Raw genomic sequence first — 9,260 nt, forward strand, 5'->3', positions numbered from 1 at the left:
TGAGCATGGCGCCGTTGGAAAGCTGCTGGTCCATTTTGGGGGGGGGTACACCTGCTTCCCATCCCTCTGCCACCTTCCTGTCAAAAGATATTCAACACTAAAACGGCAATCACCCGGGTGCACTCCTGCTAAAACCCCTTATCCTAACCCCTAACTTCTGACGAAGCCTACACAGCGAAATGTTAAGGCAACTGGAGACTGTTAAGAGGAATATTTCCCTACCTTTTATCTTATTTGTTGATATGTTTACTCTTTTATTTGTTTGTTTGCTTGTTTGGTCTAGTGTTTCCTTGTTTTTTTAAGGATGTTTTACTACGCACATGGACTCAAGCTATGCTTAATTTTTTGACTTTACTAACCTGCTCGGTACATGAGCCTCATTGGAGAGCTTTCCACGATATCCCTGCGACAAGCAATTGTGGAGCAGTCCAGACATTTCGGTTTCTCCCATCTCGTGTCTCTGCCCCAATCACAAGCTACAGAGACTTTCCACAAGGTGAAACCACACCAATTAAGACTCTTGCTCATGAATTACCTATACGCTTCTCCCAAGAGTCCCCTTTTCTTATAAGCTTTATATATTAGGCTTATTTATGTTAATTTTGTAGCTGCTCTTTTAAGAAATTGTATTTTTTTCATTTTTTAATCCATTTTCTTTTTTCTCTTGTTTATTTTAATATATTTTGATATTGGGTTACATACATTAGTTTTGTATAATGCTTTTTAACATTGTCATTTTCAGTGTTGGGAATAACGACGTTACAATACACGGCGTTACTAACGGCATTACTTTTTTTCAATTAAATGTGGCGCGTTACAAACTGAAGCTGCTCATTGAAGCTGTTGTCATCCGACTCGGCTCTCAGCCACCGGAGCTGCAGAGCTGTTTTATTTTATTATATTTTTAGCTTGGCGAGGGAGGGGCGGGACAACCGCATAAGTGATGGTGATTGGCTCATAAGCCAATCAGAGGCTGCCTCACAGCAGCCTCACACACACAAACTAGCAGAGGTGAGCTGCAGCAATGGCGAGTCCGGAGGGAAAGTTGGGGTTTTCAAAGTGGAAGTACAGACACTACTTTAATCTCTTTTGTCTACGTCCATTGTAAGCAACTCTAATCTAATGAATCATTTCTCAATGGCACACGCTTCTACAAAACTAGTGGCCAAAAACACCGTTGTTGACACTGTTGATGATGACAGCAGGCCAGGGGTGGCTAACATGAGCTCTGTTAACAAAGACGGACACGGAGCCGTCCGAGCAGCTACAGCTGGATGTTTCTGCTCCAGCTTCACAAGAACTTGACACAGACTGAACTGAATGCAATGATAGACAGGTATGTTGTTGAGAACATGCTCCTGTTATCAACAGCTGATTCAGACTCCTTCAGACATTTTCTAAATACATGGATGCCGAGTAGCTAAAATGAATGCCCAGCTCAAAAGGGGGAATAATTAAAAGTAACGCAATAGTTGCTTTTCCTGGTAACTAGTTACTTTTATAGTGGAGTAATTCCGTTACTAACTCAGTTACTTTTTGGAAGAAGTAACTAGTAACTATAACTAATTACTTTTTTAAAGTAACGTGCCCAACACTGGTAATTTTTAATCTGTTTTTATCCTGTCTACTTATACTTGCAGTTATTTACTTTGCCCACTAGATGGAGACATAAGACCATTTATTATCCTACTTGCTTAACAAACTTGCTCAGCTTTTGAGCCCCAGTGGAGAGGTTTTAACCTTTAATGAGAGTCAATTTGTCTCTGCTCTCTTTCAGAAATGTTTGTTCTATTATTTTCTTTCTTTCTTTGAGCATATTAGGATACGGAGAAACAGTTAAATGGTGTCTTCTATCTGGATTAACCACTGCATTTCTGTTTGTCATTTGTTCGATTTTTTATTCCCCCTTTTTTTAAGGGTCCCTCTCTGATCTTATACAGACCCCAGGTAGGGAAATACTCCCCTTCCCCTTATCTCAACACCCCCATCCCCCACCCCTTTTTTTTGCCTGTCTTAATTTTTCTTTATCATTAATTTAATAGGCACATTTTTTCCTTGATTATTCTCACTGTTTGAACCCTTTAACCAGTTTGTATCTTATTTTGTATGTATTTGCTACACTTTTAAAAAAAACCCTGTAAAATTACAGTAAAGTACTGGCAGCAATTATGCCAGTAACTGACTGTGTTTTTACAGTATTGATACTGTAAAAAGTAATCACAGGAAGTGACTGTATTCAACATTACAATATTTAACTGTAGAAATACAGCATTGTTTTGTGAAATTACAGCAAGCTGTACTTGCCTTTCCTGTAATTTTTTGGAAAGATACTGTATATGTACAGTATTGTTACAGCAACCTAAATTACAGTAAAATGCTGTTTCTTGAAATCACAGCAGGGTTTTGTAAAATTAATGATGTACTGCATATTTACAGTATTAGATTAGTTTCCCCAGACACCCTTTCTTTCTTCATATAACACACTCCAAACATAATTTCATTAAGCAAACAATGCAAATTTATTAACACAATTCTAAACTTAACATGTTTACACATAAACGGACAGAACTGCTGAGGACAAAAACTGAAATGCTTGCAAATGTCTAGAAACCTGTTTTCAAAATCCATAGTAACATTCATCAAGACATAAGCAATATTATATAAAAAAGCACCTTTTCTCTCAAAATCCATAAGGCTGTGTGTTGCCACCAAGTCCATCAAGCCACATCATGTATATGTACAATTGAAAGATTAGTTCTGTCAACATACAAAATTACAAGTACGTAGTACTAGAAAATAGTTGTGTGTGCATACCTTTATGCATTAGCTACATTTCTGTTAAAATCCATGTTCCTTGTGTGTGTGTTTCTTGCATGTACTGTTACATCTGTAAAACATTGTGAACAAAAAGCAAAATACATGGGGTGTATGTGGGTGCGCACACAACTGTATGCGTTGTTACTGTAAAACAAAACAAAAAAACCCTTTCTAAGATAAAAAAAAATGTGAGCAGCCGCATCACAGGTTCTAAGCAGAAAGACCTAGAGGAACTTTACCAGAACTTTGCCAGAACAGATATAAACACTCAACTGAGCCCCCCCTATTTTTTATTGATTGTTTAGTGTTTTGTCACAAAAAATGCCCCATTGGGGGACAATGAAATGATTTAAACTTGAACTTGAACATCTCTGTGAAAATCCATGAAAGCGTATATGGTAAATGTAATTTATGTGATGTGAGGTGTTGAATGTACATTTAAGTCAATCATTCCTTGCATGTGAGTGTTTGGTGGATGTGTATACATTTCTCTCACCATTTCTGTCAATCAAACACACATACATGTGTAACATTAGCCTATATGAACCTAAATTTAAAGTCCATCAGTGCTTTCATGAGAGAGCACACTCGTGAATTTAAGGGCTGGGTTTTTTTCTGTGCCAGTTTTCCAGTTTTTTTGCTGGTCACCGCTCTTGTCTTGCTCTTCGTGCTGTGTTCTGGATTGATCCCGATGAAACATCTTAGAAATACAATTAAAAAATCTGTTAGCAGAACTGTATCCAAAAACAAAACTAGGAAGCTTTCTGACCTGAGCCAAACTGTTTGGCAATATTAAAACATTACAAACTTGGTGTGCTATATGCCACTGACTGCACTGAACCTGACATCAGATATTCAGATAATCATATGATATGAGAGCTTTTGTAGATTCAGTGGTAAAAACAACAATCTGACAGCCATATTCACCTTTGGATGAATTCCAGAGTGGACGAGGAATCATCTTGATACTCCAAGTTAAACACGTAGTAGCAGGCGAAAAGAACAGACAGTCCTGTGAGGAATGAGGACCCCTCACATAAAACTCGTCCCTCGGTGGAAACCATCCACTTGCTCCCTGCACTGGTCTCCGGGCCTGAAACAAAAAATAGTAAACATACCAAGTAAAAAAACTGTTCATAAGTCAAAGGTCAGTAATGGAAAGCAGTAGGTCCACCAATGAGGGAACGCCATTTTGCCATAAATGATATTTAAAAAGAATAAAATGCCCATACTCTGCTGATTGAGGAAAACCGGCCCACCAATAGACCGCTGGTGAACTGGCAAGTAGAACATGAAGAGACTGGCAGCTTGGGCTGCCGGTGGACCACCAACCTCTTGATATCTAGGCTGCGCCAGAACAATAAGCATGTAGCTGCCAGCACTTGCTGGTACTATTCCACCATTCCATGTGTGTTAACAAAAACTACTGTAATTGACGCAGGTACTCCGCTATAGAGCTCGCCAGACTACACCATCGATGCGCAATGCATTATAGGGCGTCCTGCCAACTGAAAGAACTGTAGTATTGAGAAACAAGGAACTCCAAGGCACTCTCAATTATGATGGTTTACTCCCTGTATGGTAATCGTTTTAATCTGACTGTAATGTTGACATTTTGTGTATGTTTGTAAATACAATATTGATTTCTCACAGTAAGTAAGAATGACACCTGCTGGATGATATTTATTATGACGCTTGTCACCTGACAAACACATCTGCAATGTGGAGATTCCTGATTGGTGGATTTATTTCTTAAAAACTTCTCCTTTCCTGTTGAGAACTGTTTGACTCCCTGACGAAGGCTTGATTGAGTAAAAAAAAAAAAAGAAAAAAAAGGTTTCATGTAACCAACCCATCAAATTAAAAGCTTTTTAAACTTTGATAATTGAGAGTGTCTTGGAGCTCCTTGTTTCTCACCTCTAGTTTCCCATCCAAAGAGCACCTCAAACAACCCCTTTTTGAGTTCAGGAAGCGCTCCTAGACAGACATTTTGAGAACTGTAATATTACTAAACATTGATGAATAGCTGTTAACTCCACCCCCCCAATCATTTCTGTACTACCCCATGGATAGAATAAAGCTAAAATTTCAACATGATACGCCTGTCAAGTTAATTCACAGTGACATTTTCTCTAGCTAGGTCACAAGTCTGCCACACACAACTTGAGTGTCAATTACTGCAATGTTTTGCCTAGCATATAGATTAACTTGTATTGATGCCGATACCTTTCTACTTGGCATCACTACCATAATGCGTTAAAAAGCTTTGAATACGTCATGTTGGCGAGCTCTTTTGCGTTTCATCCATTTTGCAAGTTGAGGCCGAGGTTAATACTAAAGCTAGGAGGATGGCCAGGGTATCAAATTAGATCTGTAGGAGAAAAGTAAGCTATTGAAAAATTGGTGGTGGTCTGAGATTTCTTATATTGGCCAAGTGGTCCTCCTTCTGAAAAACTTTGAGAACCGCTGTGTTAAAGAATATCCCTCTTAATTATAATACTTGAATTTTTAGTTTTTCTTTTTACCTAGAAGAATCAATCTTGGGCTGTTAGGCAGACCGTTGTTTTCCACATCTGCAGCCGTTGCGGACATCTACAAAAATGAAAACGGGAACAAACAAAGCACAAACAAAATACATTTTAAAATGATATACAACAACTGATTACATTAAATACAACAACTTATTATCAAATTAAATGCAATGTTTAAGTTCATACATACATCTGCCTCAATGAAGAGGGCATCCATCTCTTCCTTGAAGTGAGCCATCAACAATTGCAGGATGCTTCTTGGAGTGCCATGGAAGCCAGGCAGAACAGCCCTCACTTTGTCGTTTGTAGACTTCAAGTTGAAGAAATCTGTTAGAGCCCTGCCATGTTCTTCCATGCCCACCTCCATTTTCCGAAGAACCTTGACATCAGTGAGTGTTTCAAAATGAGCACAGATGCTCTGGAGGGGCAAAGAGGAAGAGGAAAGGCCACTCAGACCTCAGCAGCTCAAGGGACGGTGCTGGAATGGAATTGATAATTTTTCTCTGAAGATAGTATGTGGCACTAAGATCTGCCTGCACTTCAGCACGATCCACACCTGCCATGCCCTCACGGGAAAAAAGCTCCATCATTTTTTCTTTCCGAGCCTGTAAAGACTCCGAGGTGACTCCAGAAGGCATCTCTGGCTGCCAGCGTGTGCAACCATAACAATCCATCGGCCCTCGAGTTGGATTAGTCTCTTTGTTTTTTGTTCGGTGCCTTGCCAGTGTATTGTTTCGATTCACATGCTCCACTCTGACTTTTACCTGTGTTAATAGTGACGCATACCCCCCCCCCCCAATCATTGTTTGGCCATCATCAAGTGTGTCAGCAAAGGACTGAGGGTGCTGTTTAATAATGTCCTTTACAACAGTGAGACACTGGGCTTTTGTAGGGTTTGGCGTATGTTTTCTCATTTCATCAACTAGCAGCCTAACCATTTGCCGTCTGTCAGCTGGTGTGGGTCGCTTCCTGTATGAAATGGCAGACCTCGCACCAAGTGGCATGTTTTCCCATTCAACCTGGAAGGTCTCATGCCAGTCTCTTTGTGCTATTGTGGTTGATGTTGATGTTGAAGATGCAGCAGTTGCACTAGGCCCAAAGTTGGTTAGAGGTGATTGAGAATGAGAAGAACCTGATGGAGAAGGTGAGGACGGTTGGCTTGTGGGAAGAACAGGTGTTTTCTCTAGACCTGGAAAACATTTGGGAGAAATCACCTGCATTAGCAACCATTCAGCTCTGCCAGCAGCAAGATAATAAATGTAAAGTAATCTTGTCCTATAATGTACACTACCATTCATAAGTTTGGGGTCACCTGCTCATTTCTCCATTGAACCAGCTTCATGAAATAATTTCATAAAATGGTTAGTCTATAAAGGCCAAAAAGGTAGAAATGTTTGTACCTGACAAGTCTGAACCTGAACCTCTTCAGTATATTCATGAAATAATGATCTTGAATGCTCTACGATCATTATGAGTGCGTGAAAATCAGTCAAGATATGCTCAACGAGTATGGGAACATTTTAGTGTTTAATGAAAACCCTTTCCATTGTCTACTTAAAGGGATGGGAGTGTTTGGCTCATGGTCATGGTGTGCAAAGGACCCGATGATGAAATTACTCCGAACCATCCCTTTAAAGGAGATCAAGAGAATTTCAAGTGTGCAAATCTCTGTGTAGACACAATAAACGTTGGCTGTTTAAAAGAGCCTAAAATTTGAACCATGATGCATTGTTTACTCTTTTGTTGTTTAGCACACACGATTAAGTATGATTACAATACAAAGCTTTGTTTTGGAAATGTATATATTTTTTAGAAATTCTAAAGCTTTCAACTTCTGTAATAATGGCCGGCCACAGCGGCTCGCTTCAACCGGTACTCCTGGCACGAGATGCCAGAGACCCCGCTTCCTGTTTCCAGCAACCACAGCAGCTCGCTTCAACCGGGGCTCCTGGCACGAGATGCCAGAGCCCCCTGCTTCCTGTTTCCATCAACCACAGCAGCTCGTTTCAACCGGGGCTCCTGGCACCAAGATGCCAGAGCCCCCTGCTTCCTGTTTCCAGTAACCACAGTAGCTTGCTTCAACCGGGGCTCCTGGCTCCGGGATGCCAGAGTCCCCTGCTTCCTGTTTCCAGCAACCACAGGAGCTTGCTTCAACCGGGGCTCTTGGCTCCGGGATGCCAGCGCCCTCTGCCAACTGCTTCCAGCAACCACAGCACCTCGCTTGAACCGGGGCTCCTGGCTCCGGGATGCCAGCGCCCTCTGCTACCCGTCTCCAGCAATCACAGCAGCTTTCCGTAGCCGGGGCGCCCTCCGCCGTCTACTTCCAGCAACCACAGCAGCTTGCATCAACCGCAGCACCTGGCACCGGGTGCCAGCACCCTACGCTGGATGCAGGGAGCTTCCATCTCCCAGCTCCATCAGTCCCAGCAGCTCATGTCGGCTGGGGTCGTCGGCACCGGGATGCCAGCACCCGTTCTTCCCCCTCAGCAGGCAACCACTAATTCACTTTATACACAGGTACCCACACTGAGCTGCACCTAAACCAAACGAGAGCTTCAGCCTTCTCTCGCCTGACGTCGGCAGCTCCACAAGCACCCATACCTCCAAAACAGGTGTCATCTACCCCTTCTGTCATCTTTCCTGTAATCAAGGGGGTAGATAAGAAAGGCAGGCCCGTCATGCACCAAGGAGGTCATTCGATTTACAATGGCTTCAACAGTACCGGATGCACCGTGTCCCAGTGCCGCTTCCTCCACCTTGCCCAGCCTACATGCCCGTACAACCTACCTCGCCATAGTTAGTTTCTCATACTTGAAGAAGGTTTTCAACCCGGACTTCCACACAATCATCCATCTCCTTCGAAATCAAAAAATCTTCAGTCGACCACACGCTCGCTAAGGAAGTTAAGGAAAGTTTTAATGATCGGACTGTTTGCCCGTCCTCCGTTTCCTAACTTCCGCATCAGCCCCTTGGTATCGCAACCAGCAACTTCTCCGGAGAGAAGCGCATCATCATTGATCCTTCAGCACCCCTCGGCAGTATCACCCCCAGCATCAATAGCTTGACCCGAGCTAACCCGAGTGAGGACTTCTCCCTTCACGCCACCATCAACCAGGCCATCACCATTATCAAACTCGCTGTGAAAAGGTCGCAGCTCTCTTCAGCATCCACTGGCGTGGTACATATTACTTCGCCGTTAGGCTCACCTTTGGTTGCAAAGCAGCCTAAACTCTTCAACACCCCACCTGAAGCCCTCGGCTGGATTCAGTCTAACAACCATGGGATTCCATTACTCGTCCATCCTTGGAAGAATTCTCATCATTTCCCCCCACCTCATCACCACTTGCTTCCGGCCTGGTTACCCTGACAGAGAACAGAGGGCCCCTCCACATCTCTTTAGTTTCTCAGAATCGCTCTTGACACAAACAAGTTTTAGGCTTCATTCCCGGTCAGAAAGCTCAAACGAATCTTCCTCTGTGCCCTGTGACACACCAATCGTCAACTTCTGTCCCTTCTGGGCCACCTCAACTTCGCCTTACATCCCCCAAGGGCAAGCCTTTATCGCCAACTTACCATCCATCGCTTCTTCCGTTCCATCACTCTTGACCTCCATCTCCCTGGATAGCTCGAGCCTTGCTGAAATCCGTCCGTGACGTAACCTTCTAACCAATTGGAACGGAATCACTTTCTTTAACGACGACCAACTGACTCACACGCACAACATCCATCTATACATCGATGCTGCTCCTTAGGCCAGTTTTGGGGGTTTCTACAATGGAAGATGGTTGCAGCAAAATCGCCCTCGGAGGTCGCTAATGAATGCCAGAAGTTCAAAAGCTTGGCACCTCACGCAGATACCTCCCCTACGCCATTCGGGCGTCGACATTCAACTCGTAAATCCAGCGCTAATAC

General features: G+C 42.8%; 1 pseudogene; it reads right to left on the reverse strand.

Moving 5' to 3' along the window:
• Nucleotides 1–3,349: 3,349 nt before the first annotated feature.
• LOC115589455 (uncharacterized) lies at nt 3,350–8,961 on the reverse strand (annotated as a pseudogene).
• Between the last annotated feature and the right edge of the window lie 299 nt (nt 8,962–9,260).

Source organism: Sparus aurata, chromosome 10 (genome assembly GCF_900880675.1).
Source record: "Sparus aurata chromosome 10, fSpaAur1.1, whole genome shotgun sequence".
In the NCBI taxonomy this organism is placed as follows: Eukaryota; Metazoa; Chordata; class Actinopteri; order Spariformes; family Sparidae; genus Sparus; species Sparus aurata.